Source organism: Cavia porcellus, unplaced genomic scaffold, assembly GCF_034190915.1.
Source record: "Cavia porcellus strain 051 isolate PalLab524CR breed Dunkin Hartley unplaced genomic scaffold, mCavPor4.1 scaffold_17, whole genome shotgun sequence".
NCBI classification, from domain to species: Eukaryota; Metazoa; Chordata; class Mammalia; order Rodentia; family Caviidae; genus Cavia; species Cavia porcellus.
The window spans coordinates 9,551,653-9,569,494 of NW_026947500.1; the positions used below are offsets into that span (position 1 = coordinate 9,551,653).

A 17,842-nucleotide genomic window follows, 5' to 3' on the forward strand; every position below is an offset into this window, starting at 1 on the left:
CTTTTTCGCATCCTTTTTCCTTTCCCTCTCCATAACACCTTCTAACAGTCGCCTGATTGAATAACCTGCAACCGCACAACTCTTAAAACTTTTGCTCCAGTGCAGAAATCGTTTCTATACTGAAAGGTTTTTGCCCCAGTATAAATTACTATAAATTTATGGCAGTAGTCTAACATGATAGAAGGCCAAAGTGGGAATGCTTACCACTTCCTCTTTCTTCTCTAGCCCTAACTGCAACTCCCTTTCCTGTTCGCCTGCAAAGAGAATTCCAATCGGTTCCTCACAAGTCATTAATATCTGCCCCATGTGCCACTTCCAATCAGAGGTCATATAAACCTCTGCTTCTCTGTATCCAGTTGAAGGAGACAGCCCAGCTGTCACAGGGTTGTGTGCTCCTTTCCACATCCTCAATAAATCGGTTTTTCTTTTTTTTACTTTTCACTTTATTGTGCTCAAAAACTCTAACGTGTACTTTTACTGACAACCTGTCATTGACAAATGCACTACAGTTCCTTCAATGAGTGCTCCTGTGTGGGGAGCCCATTTTATTCTATACTCTCACTTTAAGTTCCTTCTGCCCTGGGAATCAAAATCTACCTGCAACTTCCACTTACGGGCTCTGCAACCTCCAGAAAACAAGCTAACCTCTGCCTCAAACTACTGAAAAGTCTTTTTTCCATGTCTCTTATCCCAAAATATATATCCTATTCAACATTTCAAAAATTTAAAGCTTAGCAATATAACCCTGCTCTAGTTCATGTGATCCTTAAAATCAACACGATTCACATTTTTTTCACATCTCGGAAAACTTACAGCTTATTCTCTTACTTTGTGCAATGAGGTGCAGTAAAATTCAAACTATTCAACTGTTAATAAGAAAATCTAGAAAGTCCAGGTAAAAATTCATGAAAAGTTGCCATCGTAACTGAGACACATAAATGGTGCTAGGACAGCTGGGATACCCTCATGCAGGGGTATGAAGTGGGAAGCCTGCTGCATACCACACTAAAAACACATACAAAACGGATCCGTAAGACTCGAAACTCTCACAATAAACCTTTACAATCTTGGATTAGGCAATGTTTTTTGTTCTGTTTTGGTACTTTTCAGACAAAAATACTTTATATAGTGTAGGTTGGCCTTGAACTCAAGGTGATCCTTTAGCCTCAGCTTCCATATGTCAGTCTCTTGAGTGCAGTGCCAGGATCACAGTCATGTGCCAACAAAAGACACCCAAACAATAAACACAAGCAACAGAAGAAAAAAAGGTAAACCAACATCATAAAAACTTTAAAGACAACCTCGAAAATTCTGTAAATCACTTCATGAGGGACCTGTCTGAAGCACATGACGAAATACTGTAATCAAAAAGAAACCAATTTTAAAATCTAAGTGATTCCAGCGATCAGGAGGCTGGAAGATCATTCAAAGTTTGAGACCAGCCTGAACTGCACAGAGAGACCCTGTCTCAAAAAGATAAAAATTAATTAATTAATTAAAATCTAAGCAAATACGTCAAAGAGAAATGTATCTGTGGCCAAGGAACACATGAAAATATGTTTGACATCACCAGTCACAGAAAGATCCAATACAAAATCACAATAAGATATTATTACAAACAGTGGAAGTTATTTAGAAATAATGTTGGAAGCTAGACAGGCTGGGCCTTCAAATGTCCAAACAAAAGACAACTGCGGAGGGGGATCACTCATACAAGGCCAGATTTCTAGGAAAGAGGAACACCTACACATATGTGCTTCCCCTAGGGAAGAGCAGCAGTGATTGATATTCTAAACAGGCATCAATCACCCCCAGGATGAAGGACAAAACCTCCTAAACACCCCCCCTACCAAGAGTCCCAGTCCTTCCCATGTGTGCTGGCTCTGTGACCTCCCAGTTTGTATTATAGAAACACACTTGTGGTGATCTTATTGCTTGACCATAGTTTTTCCCACCTCACATTCGTTCTGTGACTTTTTCCACTAGATCAATATTACCTAAGCATCTACACTCATAATCTCATTTAGAGATTATAGTTCTGTCCTACCTTGAACCTGCCTCACCTTGTGGCTTTGCTGAATAAAACACCCCTAAGAAGTGGAGTCAGTGGGTACCCCATTTCCCAGGGGCTCTTTCTATCCCTGTTAGCCAGCTTTATCTCAATAAATTCCTTCTACCCCTAACCTTCCTTGTTCCTAGAACTCATTCCTCGATTTCAGAGAACATGAACTGAGAGCTTCTCACATCTAGCAGGTTGACAGTTTTAACAGTTCCTTTATATTATTTGGATTAATTGGCAGTTGTATATTATACGTTTATACCAATAGCCGCGACACCCACTACAATGGCTATCAATAAAAAAAGAGTAATAAATATTAGTGAGCATATGAGAAATTAAAATATTTGTATCTTGCTGATGGAAATATAAAATGATGCTGTCACACTGGAAAACTTTGGCAGCTCCTCAATTTTTAGAATTAAAAGTAATGAGTATTAGAATTTCAAAAATATTTAGTATAAAACTGACAAAATTTCACAAGAATATGAAAACACATTGGGACATGTTTGTGTGTGTGTTAACAATTCCCACATTAATTCATTTATTAATTCTAGGTGGCAATGAAACAGCCGGTGTACTTGATGTGCCAAGGAAAAAGTGCCGGCAATTTTCTTTTATAATTAACTGCAAGACAAATGCAATAGCTCTAGATTATTCAATGTCTAGATTTTTAAATCTAGTAAGTAAAACAATTACCTTTCTAACTGATAAAAGTATATACAGAAATAGTGGCAGAAGAGTAATGACCTTTAATCAAATGGAATGGGCTAATAATCAGCTTAATAAAGTTGATACAAATACCACATTTTACATTAGACTATCACTGGACTAGAAATAGCTCCTCCTCTACAAACAATAGAACTGTTAGGCGGGGTATGTGGCACACTGAGTAATCCTAGCACTCAGGAGACTGAGACAGGAAGATCCCTGCAAATTTGAGGCTGGTCTGAACTACAATGTGAGTTCAAGGCCAGCCTGAACTGCATAGTGAAACTGGGCCTCAAAAAGACAAAAACAAGAGTTGTTAAAGCAGATTGCTGGGTTCCACCCCCAGACATTCTGATTCAATGCCATATTTAGAGTTTACCCAAAAATTTGCATTTCTAACTATTTCCCCAGAGATCTCAATGCTGCCAGAACCGTACTCTAAAAACTGCACTGCTATCTTGAATTATCTAACAGTATATCTTATGAGAACAAAAACAGTAGTCTTAAAGACCCAACAATCACTATGAATGTATGAAACTTCAGTTGCCAAGGGAAGAAATAAAATTACAAGGTTAGAAAATAAAGACAGAGTAGCTTTTCTATCACTAAAACTTCCTCAGTAAGGTTTGCTCCGATTGGAGCACACACTAACACAACCTTGAGATGCTGCTGAGGTCTTGCATCCAGGAATTCCCAAGCCAGACGTCCCTGCCAACTCCTCTGAGCCTCACTAATCTCTTCCCTCTAACACTTCCAGGACACTGACTGCCAACCCATACTGTTCGTTCGGCTCTTCATAACAAGATTCATCTCACTGAATAAGCTAATTTCCATGGTAGCTTGCTGCCAGGCATTTTCATATCCCTTAGAATTCTGAGCACAGCTTCTTCATAAATACTGAATAAATATGCATTGAAGAGTATAGTTAAATAAATATATTGTTGACTTCATGCTAGAACAAAAAAGAAGACGTAAGAGTCAGGCTTTAACAGAAAAAAGCCTAAATCAAATCCTCGTCATAGCACTATACATTATGTTAAATTATATTTAACCATTTAGATTTAGGAATAAGGACAACAGAATAAAATGTTCAAACCTACCTTCAACAGTAACTGTCTGTGCCACCATGAAGTAGAAGTACAATTGCTTTTCAATAAACTTTATTTTTTAAAAAAAAAAGTGATGCATACTATAATTCTTTAATCAACCAATCGTTCTCAAGTTAGACCATTACTTTTTAAAGATTAATCTGCCATAGACATAGCAAGGTATGATGGCACACACCTGTATTTACAGCATGCAAGAGGCTGAGTCAAGTGGACTGCCACATTGTGAGGACAGCCTAGAATACACACATTGAGTTCAAGGCTAGCCTGGACTACATGGGAAGACTCTGTCTCAAAAACAAACAAAACTAATAATAAAAATTAAAAATTCATCTACCATGGGACCTGACACCAAGTAAAATTCTCTCCCTAATTACTCAGTTACATTAAAAATATCTCTGTTTTGGCATGTTATTTTGAATGGCTACTACTTGATTTATATAAAGATCAGCTTGTGTTTATAGTTCCCATTGATTCCCCTGAAAACAAGAATCATGCTTTTATTACCGGTATTATACACCATCAAAAAAAATTCTGCAAGACATTTTAAATGTTTAAATTATCTGATATGCTCCATAGCAAACTAAAACCATGCTACGAAGGGAGGAAAAACGTGCAGTACTGTTACTTATCTATATATATTATAACCTCTAAGACAATGCCTGGTATAAAGTACATAGTATAGAAATACACAAAACACTTGCTATTACACTGGATGAAAGTTAACTTCTTTAACAAATGGTGCTCAGAGAACTGGCTATCCACATGCAGAAGATTAAATTAAGACTCCTACCTTTCAGCAGGTATTAAATAAAATCAAAATGGATTCAATGAACCACACAAATCAGGAACATTTAATCTGCTGGAAGACAAAATAGGTAAAATTTCTCAGTCATAGGCACAGGCCAGGACTTTCTGAAAAGAACCTTGGTTGCTCAAGAAACAGTACTGAGAATCAACAAATGGTATCATATCAAATTAAAAAGTTCCTGCATAGCAAAAGAAACAGCCAATAGAAAGAAAACACAACTTACATGCAGAATGGCACAAACAATTTGCCAGCAATTCCTCAGAGGACTAATATAAAGAACTTAAATCACCCAATATCAAAGATCAAATCAAAAAACCGGGCAAAAGAAATGAATAGACACTACAGAGCAGTACAAAAGGATAAACATATGAAGGAATTTTTAACATCGCTTGTTGTTAGAGAAATGCAATTAAAACAACGAGACCCTGCCTTACCCAGAAAGAATGGCCATCATTAAAAAATCAAATAATAACAAGCAAGGGTGTGATGGTGCTAGGGTTGAGGTTTAGAAAACCCTTCTAACCTGTTGTTAGAAATTTAAGGTAGTAGTACAACCACTTTGGAAATCAGAAAGTAGAAGACTATAACTAGAAATTCCATTTCACTAGCTATTTCCCTTCTAAGTATCTTCCTAAAAGAGTTAAAGATATCATATTACATAGATACATCCACACCCATGTTTATGGAGCACAATTCATAATGGTTAAATCTTAGGAGCTGCCTATATGTGAACATATAAAGAAAATATGTTCGCATACAATGAAGTACTACTGTAAAGACACACGCATTATTTGTAGGAAAATGGACACAGACCATTTCAAGTGAAATAAATCAAGCATACAAGATTAAATATCATTATTTCCCTTACATAAGAAACCCAGAGTAAAAATAAAGAGTAAAATAAAAGAGAATAGGAAATTAAACAGGGAAACAATAAAAAGATGGAAAGAGAAGAGAAAAAGGGTTAAAAAAGGAATTAAGATGTGTCATTTACCTTCACATAAGATTATAAATGTTATGTGCTACAAACATATACAGTACTAAAATTTAAAAAAAAAAACCAAAACAATAAAACACTGCTGTTGTGATCTTGCAGACTTCCTCATACAATCCATGAGACAATTACTGTCTATGTAAGATCTAGAAAAGTAAAAGAAAATGAGATTCAGAGAAGCTTCACAAACTCAAATCCTACGTACAAGAAAAACATCACAAATCTGTAGTTCCTATTTAGTCTACAACAATGGCTTCCAAGGCTATAACAGACCAAAAAAAGGATCACTGCAGGAAACAGTCAAATTAAGGAATTGGTTTTTTGTTTACACATTTTTTGGACGGTAGTGGGAAACTGTAAAAAAGTCATTATATAAGTTCAAATCACAGAAAGTAAACACAGTGTAAGAACTGTTCTGTAATCTATACAATTTTGCCAAAATAGCATAAACTCTGTCAGTTATAAATGTACACAAAAATAAAAATATTGTGAAACTAATATTCACTTATAATTCAGAAAAATTAGAGCTGGGCATGGAGGCACTTGTCTGCAGTCACAGCTACTTGGGAGGCAGAAACAGGAAGAACCACAAGTTCAACCACATAAAATACTCAAATGTTTTAAAATAAGCACCTGTGAGAGAAGCAACACTAGAAACCCATAAAGAAATGACTACAGACTAAACTAATTGTTGATGACTCCTCAGAAAAGAGCCATCTAACCATAGTTTGAAAGAAAAGGCCATTGTTACGGCTTGCATCTAGACGTCCCCGCAAAGCCTCATGGCAGGACGTGTGATCCCCTGATTAATGGTGTATGGTACTTAGTCCACTCACTAGAACTAACACAGCTCTGGAGTGGTGATAATACAAGTCCCCACCTGAGTGTGGGTGGCAACAAGCAATATGATTGTAGCCTGAATGGAACAGAGACACAAAAGGAGGCAGAGTACTGCATCATCGCTGTCTTCTGCTTGCCACGATGGGCCTTACAGCCAGCTAACTACGGACTGAAACCTCTACAAACTGTGAGGTAAACAAACTGTAATGTAAACCTCTCCTCCTCCAACTTTAGGTGCTGGGTATTTAGTCTCTGGAATAAGAAAAGAAGGCCGACAGCCATCATATCTGGATTTAGATGTAATGTGAACAAATTATGGAGACTTACTAAGCTAAAGAGTACCACAATGGTAAGAAATTTCAGAGAATAAGGAGGACTTCAGCAAATGGCATCCATTTCAAAGTATCTTATGACAACTATATGATGTAATCTCAGCAATAGATGACAAAGAATTCTGATGTGTTAAAAGTAGAAACTGAGAGGAATAAACAAGGCAAAGACCCAGAAATCATTGTTATTCTGGAACCCACAAACTGTAAGGGACAGAACTCTTTTATACAGACTGAAAGGCTATACTAGCATTTGCTATGAGGTTCTTGCCATCTTCTACTAGATCAGGTATATCCACCTGTGGCCCTATACGGCAATTCAGCTCCACAAGATCATGCATTTTTAATATTATTATGTGATTTTTAGCAATATTTTCATGACTTGATTGCACAGTGCTGGAGCAGATGCACTAGTGACAAAAGAATGCCATACAGGAGAAGGAACGATGCGGTGCCAACTCCACCTTTAGCACTTGCCACATACAATGAAATCAAAATTCACACATATTAGACATTGCATGCACTTCTGTGAGTTGGGAGAGTAAAACACAGCAATTAACAGCATTTCAATCTACCTACACATGGTCTGTGATGCATGTAAAGGTAAGCAGACATTTAATTTGCTTATTTAACTACTCAATTTGAGCTTGTGTTAAATATCATAAAATATTAAGCTAAAATATAAAAAGCAAGTTTCTTTACTTGTATGCATTAACAACACTGTATATTTATATGTGGCCCAAAACAATTTCTCTTCACTCAATTTGGCCAGACAAAGCAAAATGCTGGATAATCATGTATTACATGACACTGAAAAGAATGGCTTTGGAACCAGAAAAATGTAAGGCCAAATCTACTTTTGCCAAGTAATCACTAAGCACATCCTTGAACACAGTACTTAATTTTTGAGCCTCAAGAGTATACCTATGTAAAGTGGGAATATTACTATCCACTTGGTGGTATAACAACTAGGACTTATTTTAAATTCATACGAATTAGGTATTTACTTTAAAAAAAACTTACTACTTGTTTGGTGAGGAAAAAAAAAAAACAAAACACTGAGGAAATGATAGCTCTTTTTCACTGCTCAGCCTGCATAAGATAGAATTCTTTTGGTAGGAGATTCTTCAGAGAATATTTTACATGTTTACTTATTAAAAAGTGAAACTACCTTATTTGTCTAATCATAAACACCTGAGCAAGACCAATCAGGGAGAGAACCACACTTCTTAACATCCGTTCCTTCCTTATTTGTCATTCACTGCCTTCTAATCGACACTACATAGAGTGCTTGGCCTCCCAAAAATACTTTAGTCCCACAACTACAATTTGGAAGAAAGTAAAAATAACTCTCAATGTAAAAGTTTTGTGGGTCATTCTGAATACCCTTTGTCAAATCTTAAACTGTAAGGGGCTGGGGATTTAGCTCAGCGGCATAAGCGCCTGCCTTGTAAGCACTTGCAAGTCCCCACCTCAGTGTGGGTGGCAACAAGCAATCGTGAGTTCGATCCCTGGTACCGATAAAAACGAAAAAGACCAAAAAAAAAAATTCTTAAACATAGGAAAAACCCTTCTCCATTAACATTCTAGTGGAAGGTAAAGAGTAAAAACATAGTGCCATCATGTGAACAGGAGACACCGAGGGATAATCCAGAAGGCCTGGAACTGGCCTGAGTATACACTTGAAACAAGGGAAAAGTACTGTACAAGCAAGGTACTGACACCTGATCAAAGCACAAAACATACCGATTCAAAACTTGGTTTTGAAACCATAGGTCCAATGATGTTTTGCACTAGTCTGTCAGCACTGCTTATTGTTAATAATACTGCACCTGGTTTTGGTGAGACCCTTGGAGGCTGGGTCACCGTGTAGAGCCCCATATTGAGATTCCCCTGCAGGCTCCCTAGTTCTAAGATGCCTGTGAACACAGCAGGGATTATGGTCTGAGAGGGGAAGATGTCCCTAAGGTCCTGAAGATCAGCCTCTTCACTCCACTGCTGTGAGGCAGCCTTCGGTTGTCACGTGCCTTACTTTTTAAAGCAGCTGCTTTCCCAGCAATAAAGAACAGGTATCTTAAACACTGCCATTTTAGGGTCTTGTGAGCCTTGTTTTTTCAACATGTGAGCCCTCTCTAACAACCACATTTTACCTCACTGCCACTGTTAATAGAAACAAATAAAACAAAATGAAATAACAGTGCAAAACACAGAAGCAATGGGATTAGAGAAGAGTCAGAAAAGGAGGGCACATATGAACTGAGGTTCAAATGATGAGAATCCAAGCATATGAAAACCAAGGGAAGAGATTCCAAGTAGAGAACCACAGCAAGTTCATATGCACTGTGAGGTTAGGGAACAAGTGCTACCCAAGCAAAGGAACGTTAGACACTGCTAAGAAAATTACATCAAAAAGCTAAGTGGGGCCAGATCAGAGGCCTTCAAAACATGGATTGCAATGAACTCAATGGCTTTCTTTTGTTCTTGCTGCCCCTATCTGTTCAGTCCTGTGTCCTAAACTCCATTTTTAATGCCTTTAAAGTGAAGGGTCTGAGAAAATTTCACAGCGGAAGCTAAATGAATCCAAATTCCTGGGTCAATATTCTCTTTACTATCTCCCAGCCTTCAAGCCATAAGCATAAATATATACTCCATAAACTCTAGTCTCATAATACCCCAAAGTTCTGCCACCTTTCCACCAGACCTGTGCCCAACAAACATGCTCCACACAGGATAATCACTGAGAATTAAACGTATCTTCTCTCTGGGGTCTGAACTTTCAAAAAGTACATACAAATACAGAGGAACACTGTACTGGTCTGCTGCTTTTATGTCTGATTTTTTTTTTTTTGCTTTAGAGGAACTACACAATCTCTACCATAGTCTGAGATTTTCAATAGCAGTGCCCTTTCCTCCCCTATCCAAAACATGGAAACCTAACTCAGGCAGGGCAAATCAAACAGGCTCCTAAATATGTGGATGTAAAGAGAGAAACCATAAAGAACAACACTGAAATGGATTCTTAACTACAATCAGTTCACTGACACCAACAACTTAAATTCTTTGCTCTTAATATTTGAGTAAGCCATTGCATGACTTCTCTTTATTCACGAGTTAAAGACTCTTCGTGTTACTTGCAAACAAAAAGAAAAACAGCTAAAAAACTAATAGTGTGACAGATCAGCAGAAGGCACAACGCAGCAGAAAAGAGTCTGGTCTACTGGGAACAGAACTGAGCTTTTTTTTTTTTTTTTGTCTTTTTCGTTTTTATCGGTACCAGGGATCGAACTCACGACTGCCTGCTTGCAAGGCAGGCGCTTATGCCGCTGAGCTAAATCCCCAGCCCCCAGAACTGAGCTTTAATGGCAGAATGCAAGACCTTCGAGCTAGGACTGCTGCTCCTGAGAGGATACCTGATAGTTCAGTCCTTGCCACTGTATTCCATTCTAGAACACACGCCAATCATCAATGGAGCCAGAGAGTCAAAACAACCAGTTACGGCGAAATCTCTTCAACACCTGGCTTTGCAGTTTTAAAATAATTCCTACTTTTCTTTATCTCCCATGATATCTCCTTCAAAAAAAAAATCCCATTTAGCTAGAGTAATTTGAGAGATCCTATTCCTTAACACTTTAAGGAAGATGATGAAGGGCCACATTTGTAATTCTACCTCTGACTTTTCCCTTGAGGTTTGTGTGCCTCTTTTATGGGCTACTAATATTCTTCTCACCCATTATGACAGCTGCATGTTCTATAATAATAGAAGTGTTACTTTGCTTAAAAAAAAAAAAAAGCAAAAATGTTTGTATCTCAGTGCCTAGTTAATATGATAGCTGGCATACAACAAATTAACAATAAATAGTGTCTAATTATTAAATATATCATTCCTACTCATTCTAGGCGCTTTGTATTTTTAATCCTAGCAAACTACAAAAAATGTTACTAGTCTTAGTTTACAATGGTAAAAACAGACTCAAAGAGAAAAATTATTCAAGGCCATTATGCTAGAAGAAGCTATAGGTAGCTGAATCCAAATCTCTCCCACTTTCTCATTATTCCAAAAGACCATCTAATTCGGGGGTTTTCGTGCTGCAGGCCACAGTCAACTTGTAGATCACAAAATGAAAGCTTAATGAGTCACATCTCCTTTTAAATCAAATAATGACTACATCACAAGTGTAAATACTGTTTCATGCAAGTCTAATTTCAGTTTTATACACACACACAATGTCAATGTTAAATGTATTAAAAATAAAAAGGTGTGAAACCCATGCATTGTCTTTTTTACTGTTGTATGCACCAACAAATCTTTTTCACCATAAGCCTGGATTTAACAGCATTTGGACAGGGAAATTCTCTATTCAGTGTCCTAAAAATCAGTGACAGCAAACCTTTTAGAGCCGAGTGCCCAAACTGCTACCCAAAACCCACTTAACTTATTGCAAAGTGCCAACACTACAATTAATTTGAATACCGAGGTAATAGTTCTTTAAAAAACTCATAAATTAACATCTTTTGTCTTCAAAGAAAAACAGTAATACACATGCCATAGGTTTGCCACTATGGTCCTAAACACACAGAAATAAACTAACCTTTGAAAACAGTCACTTCACTCACTGCAGAATCTGGTATGCAGAAAGAACACTCACACAGCTTGTAACAAAGCACTAGAGATCTCAAAGCTGAGAGGATTATGAACATTCCCGACACAAATGGTATCTGAGATGATAGACAATCAATGCAATGATCTGGAAAGCAACTATATACTTTAAAAAACCAGCAAGTAATGGCAAGCAGTAAAATTATGGCAATGCATGTTTTATTGAGGCCAAATGTCCAGAAATACAAGGAGCACTACAGCATGGACAGTGAATCTCCTTGTTGGGGTGAGGGAGCAGCTTATGAGTTGTTCTAAGACTGGGCCAGAAGAAAGAACGCATATTAATAGATGTGTTTGGGGTACTTTCCAATCAGCCACAAATTAGTTTACTATGTTCCAAGGCTGCAGACTAAATAAACTTACCTCTTTCCCTTCCCAAGGTCTCATCAAAATGGCAGGAAAAAGATTTAAGTTAAAATGAAGTTACACTACTGATACAAAGTGAGATAACACTGAATGTTCATAAATTTTAAACAATTCTGGGCAAATAAAAGGGAGAAAAGAAGTAGAAAAGTTTCAAGTTATAATTTAAACTAATCAAAAAATAAAATAATCGCAAGTATAGGGAGGAAGAAATATTTAGAAGTATCTTCAGAAGACCACAACATTGCTACTGACCTAGACAAAAGACCCTGACCTCTCACCTTGGAAACAGAAATGCTGCTGCGGCAGGTTCTGCCATCAGGATGGTCAGAGTCACTCTCTATTCAGTGTAAGCCATTTCTGCCTAGGTCAGTCTGTCCTGAGAGCAGTCAGATATGAGACGAACTAAAGATAGAGGGAACCTAGGACCCTTAAGATGGGTAGAAGAGAGGAAAAACAAGAGAAAATAAGAAATCAAAGGGGCTAGAAGGGAAAGGGGGATCTCACAGTGCTGTGCAAACAAAATATACTAAAGCGCTGCTCTTCTAAAAGACACAGGCTCTGAAGTGAACCATGTGCCACTCTGCTTGCTGTCCACACACTCTCCCCAGGAGAAGCAGGAATGCTCCACACCTGATCCCGCTGCCCACGGCTAAAGAACTACTCTCCCACAAATCAACTGCCAATCATTAACTAAGACCCACCAAATACTGCTGAAACCCTAATAAAAAGAGAAACAACAAGATGAAAGGAGAACAGAACACCACGCAAGTGAAAACTGCATTTGAATTCTCCACTGAGTCAAATATCCTTAGAGAGACTGCAGAGAACACTGCAAGATCAATGAGGACAAATGTCAGGAAGTATTAGTAATGGCTACCAAAATTATTAATGCATAAAATAGTAAATAAGTAAATACAGGTCAGAAATAAAATGGACATGACTAAGCACCAAGTTATTTATTGTAAGAAAAGGTTGAGGTAGTTTCCCAGACAATAAGGCCAAAAGAAAAATCAAAATGTGATGACCCAGAAGTCCAGTATCTACTTAAATAAAACACCAAATAGAAAACAGAGATGGACTAAAATTCATTTAAATGAGAAGAGGGAGCAAGTTAAACTTGAAAAGTGGCAGAATTGCTAAGTCTTTTGGCTATGATCAAGTGACAAACTGAAAATTCAGTTGTCACGCGGAGAAGACAGAAGTAACCATGAAAATCAAATTTTACAAGACCCATAACTGGTATCAAGAGTTCATGAAACTTCAAAATGCCAAGAAAGCTTCCAGACAGAAACTATTATTATTATTATTATTCACATTTTCAGAAAATTTCAGTTCTAAAAGACAATACTGGAGTATGACTCATGTTCTAAGTGAGGAATACTCTGAACTAGACTCTTGTGACCCATTGCTTCCCCAATAAGCAAGCTACAAATGGGTCACCAGCCTGCAGTAAGCAGCTTCTACCCTAAGTGGATCATCTACCATGGATGTAAGCTCATAAAGTCATAAAGGTCTTAGGTCACAAAGCTCTCAAAAGTGAGATAAACCACTGAGTCAAAATAGACAACTTCAGACATTAAAAATACTGCTACAAGCCAAGCATGATGGTACATGCCTGCCTATAATCCCAGCACTCAAGAGGCTGAGGCAGGAGGATTGCCAAAAGTTGAAGGCCAGCCTGGGTTACATGGTGAATTCAAGGCCAGTCTGGACTACAGCGTGAGACTTTGTCTCAAAAAAAAAAAAAAAAAACAAACAAACAAAACCAATACTCCATAATAAGTAAGAATAAGGACAATTGGTAATTCTGTTTTTCAGTTTTTATAAATCATCCCACAGGGGAAAAGTACAAAAGTAAGTTGTTGCAAAATTTAAACTTACAAAAATAATGGATCTTTTAAAATTGGAAAGATAATGTAAGGCACAGTAAGCATAGCAATTTCAACACATTCGTGGACGCGCCCCATGTTTAATATATTAAGAAATCTTTAATATAATTAAAATAGAACAAAGAAGTAGTCATGGTAGCAGTAGTTGCCCCTAGAAAGCGTATGGTGAGGGGGATATAAAGACAGACTTCTTCATACTACTCTACTCTTTGGAGGTTTTTCAACCACATGTACGCTTCTATCTTTATACTTAAAAAACTTACAGTACACAAAGAAATTAAACATTCTACAGCAGTCAAGATATATAACTGGATTTACCTGAAATAACTGTTACAATATATTGTTAGTAAATAAAAACTATGCTTATGTTCTCAGTTCTTTTAAATACTTTTCACCTTTTATATATACCTAAAGGTGCACAAAAACACATTTGTGGAAGGTTAAACATCAAATTCCTAATAGGTGTCCTTGGTGAACAGAATGACCTCAAATTGAGTATTTGGGGGGAGAGGGTTACCAGGAATCGAACTCACAACTGTGTCCTTGCAAGGCAGGTACTTATGCCACTGAGCTAAATCCCCAGCCCCCAAATTGTTTTGTACATCATTTTACAGTATGCGTCTGGTCCTTTTGGTTGGCTGGCTCATGAATAAGACATGCATATATGGCATGAAAAGATATACTGTTGATAGGAAAACGATAGGATCTCAAAAGCGGTATTTTTGGGGCTGGAGATTCAGCTCAGCAGCGTAAGCGCCTGCCTTGCAAGCAGGCAGTGGTGAGTTCGATCCCTGGTACCAATAAAAACGAAAAAGACCAAAAAAAAAAGCGGTATTTTTGTGTATCTATATTCATTACAGCATTACTCAACCCAAGTATCCATCAACGAATGAATGAATTCAGAAAACATCCATGCCCAATGGAACACTATTCAGCTTTTAAAAAGGAAGCTCTAGCACACACTATATTGATAATATGCCTACATGAAATAAAGCAGTTTATAAACTGACATTGTATGATTTTATTTCCAGAGCAGTCAAATTCACGAAGAAAATAAAATTGGTTGCCAGTGGCTAGGACACAGTAGGAATAACAACTTATTCTTTACTGGGTGTAGATTTAGTTTTCCAAGGTGAAAAGAACTATGGAGACTGGTTGCATAACAGCATACTTAGCACTACTGAACTGTACATTTTAAGCAGTTAAGATGATAAACTGTTTAGGTACATTTTACAACTAAAACTTTAAAGATAAAATGACAACCTAGTGGCATTAAAGGAAACACAGACAATCCCTAATACATGGATTTCATATTTGCAAATTTGTTCTCTGAACTCTGTATGTACCCAAAATTAAAATTTGTGACACTTTAAGGTAATGAGCAGATATGGACAAAATGAGAAAGAAAAAGAAAAAACCTGAGTTGTCCACTGCACACACTTGCCCACTTGAGTTCAAGCAAAGCTAATAGCTACACTGTGGCATGACAATGTTAACAATGTTCACATTTGTTTCAGCTATGGCACTATAAAAAAATTTCTCTTACATGGTGTATTTAGGCCCACATTCTTATGTGCTGTATCACTTGTTCACTATTTAAAACAGCTCCAAAGGCCAGGATATAGCTTAGCAGCACAATGCCAGGCTCACAACTATATCGTAAGTTTGATTTCTGATAAACACCCCCCCCCGGAAAAAACCAGTCCCTAAAAAAAATGGAACCCTTTTCTGTTTATCGATTGTAAACTGGTGTGATCACTGTGGAAATCAAGAGTGAAGATTCCTCAAAAAACTGAAGCTGGAAGTTCCATTTGATCCATCTATTTCCCTTTTAATTCCTACAAGAATTACGGGCACTATACTACAGCAATATACATACACACCCATGCTTATAGCAGCACAGTTTGTAATAGCTCAATCTTGGAAACAACACAAATGCTCATCAACCAAAAGATATGCAGTTTTCTTCAGTAGAGTACTACTCAGCCATAAACAAGGATAAACTTGAGCCATTTCTAGTTAAATAGATGCACTTTGAGACCATACTCTTACATGAAATAAATCAGACACACATGTTTAAACCCACACTGTTTCTCTGGTATGACTAACCAAAAGTGTAAACAAGAACCAACATGTAAACTAGATATTGTGAAATAGGAAGGAAATATTCAAATGGGAAGGGGACAGGGTAGGGAAAGGAAAAGAAAAGAAGGGAAAAATGGAAACAAAGCTTTTGTGAATGTGGAGGAAGAGGGGTTGAAAGGAGTGGGGAGGGGAAAAAAAGAATCATGATGTATTATATACTGGCACAAATTCCCTATGATGAATGTGATCAGTATGCATATCTAAAATGTATCAATAAACAGTTGATTAAAAAATAGCTCCTAACCACAGCGCTGCAACGGTGTCTCATGTATGTAGGTAAAAGAATGTGCTGTGCTTTATGAAATCATTTGTAATTGGTAAGCTTCATTCAGACATCAGATACAGAGTTGCTGACATTGAGTGCAGTATTAATGAGTCAAGAATATATATTAAAGTGTCTTTAAGCAGAAACACAGGAAACAAGGTCACTATTGGCCAGCTGACAGAAATACAGCCACGAGTTCACAGAAGCCTTAATCTTTTGTACTTGTCCCAACAGCAAGGACACATGCTCTGCCAGTTTGGCTTCCGCAGTAACTCTGCAGCACAGGACTGTTTTTAATCTACATTCTCCCCCAGCCACCACCACACAAAAAAGAATACTATAGGCCAAGGTGTTAATTTATTTCAACCTCTTCTACCCTGCGACACTGAAACTTTTAATGCTAACGAAGTTTGTATAGCACCTGAAGTGATGATAAAGGACAAACTAACAACTACCTGCACTCAACTCTACTGAACAGAGTTACGTGGCAAACGCTGTGCTCTGCATTTTCACTATTTCATGCTGTGTAAAGCACCTGGCCCAGAGCCTGCACATTATACAGTATCATTATTTATCCCACTAAATTCCTGCAATCAATCAGTGAAGCAGGTCAATGAGCAAACCTTCAACACAGTGGAAATATGATGATGCTATCTAACTGGTAAGGCTGAAATGCAATGAAGACACAGTTAAAGATGGATCTCTCATAATTAATTCAAGATATAATAAAATTATCGATTGAGGTCATCTGTAATGAAGCACATCCTGAAAACAAGTTTTTCAGCACCAGAAGGACTGCTGGAGAAGGCTACAAACAGCATGACACAGCTATACAAGCACAGTGGAGTAAGACAACAGCTTCGAGTAGCACTGAAGAGAGTCAGAGAAAAGTAACAGAGTCACAGTATAAATTCTCGACTCAAAGCACTGACCAAAAAACAAACAAACAAAAAAAGCAGTTACTATGACATGAAACAATCTCCAGCCTCTAGAGCAGCAAACCTACAGCAAATGTGTTGTTTTTCTTTTACTACAAAGAATGCCAGTGTAGGAGTGGTTTTTTCTGAACTAAACCTCAGTGTTCAGGTTTCAGTGCAGTGCTGGCACTTTGCAACAAATGAGTGAGTTCTGGGCTGCAGTCTGGGCGCTTGCCTCTGAACAGTTCACCATCACTGCTCTAGAGCAAGCATCAGAAAACCTTTTTCTGTAACAGGCCACACACAGCCAATGGGTCTCTGCTGTAAGTGCCCAACTGTCTTCTGAAATGAAAGCAGCTACAGTTTAAGAGGTAAGTCATTTAATGTAGCTTTGTCAATAAAATTTTGTATGAGAAAATTTGAATTTTCACTTGAAATGTAACATTATCTGGTGTTGTTTGGTTTTGAGGAAGGGTGTTTGCTGTGGATTCCAGGCTCGCTTGGACTCACAGCAATCCTCCTGCCTCAGCCTTGCAACCGCTGAGATTACAGCCCAGCTGTTTCTCCCCTCCCCCAATGATTTAAAAATATTGAGTAAAATATAGCTGATGACAGGCCACATTTGGCCTGCAGACTATAGTTTGTCAACAGCTGGTCTAAGCTTCCAAAGCCAAAAATCAAATGCACTGTCTGATTTTGCTTATTGTTTCATTATATTACTAAGGTTAAAGTAACCGGAACCTTGTTATCCAACTG

General features: G+C 37.6%; 1 protein-coding gene across 13 annotated transcripts in view; it reads right to left on the reverse strand.

Annotated features, from left to right (window-relative positions):
* Positions 1-17,842, reverse strand: part of Tbl1xr1 (TBL1X/Y related 1) — a 169,060-nt gene that overhangs the window by 108,515 nt on the left and 42,703 nt on the right. For 3 of the 13 annotated variants that reach the window (XM_063227185.1, XM_063227189.1, XM_063227186.1), the window contains exon 2: positions 4,667-4,735. The exons of the other annotated variants lie outside the window; for them this stretch is intronic. The gene's annotated coding sequence lies outside the window, so the exon portion shown is untranslated. The remainder of the gene's footprint in view (positions 1-4,666; positions 4,736-17,842) is intronic. 13 annotated transcript variants of the gene reach the window in all.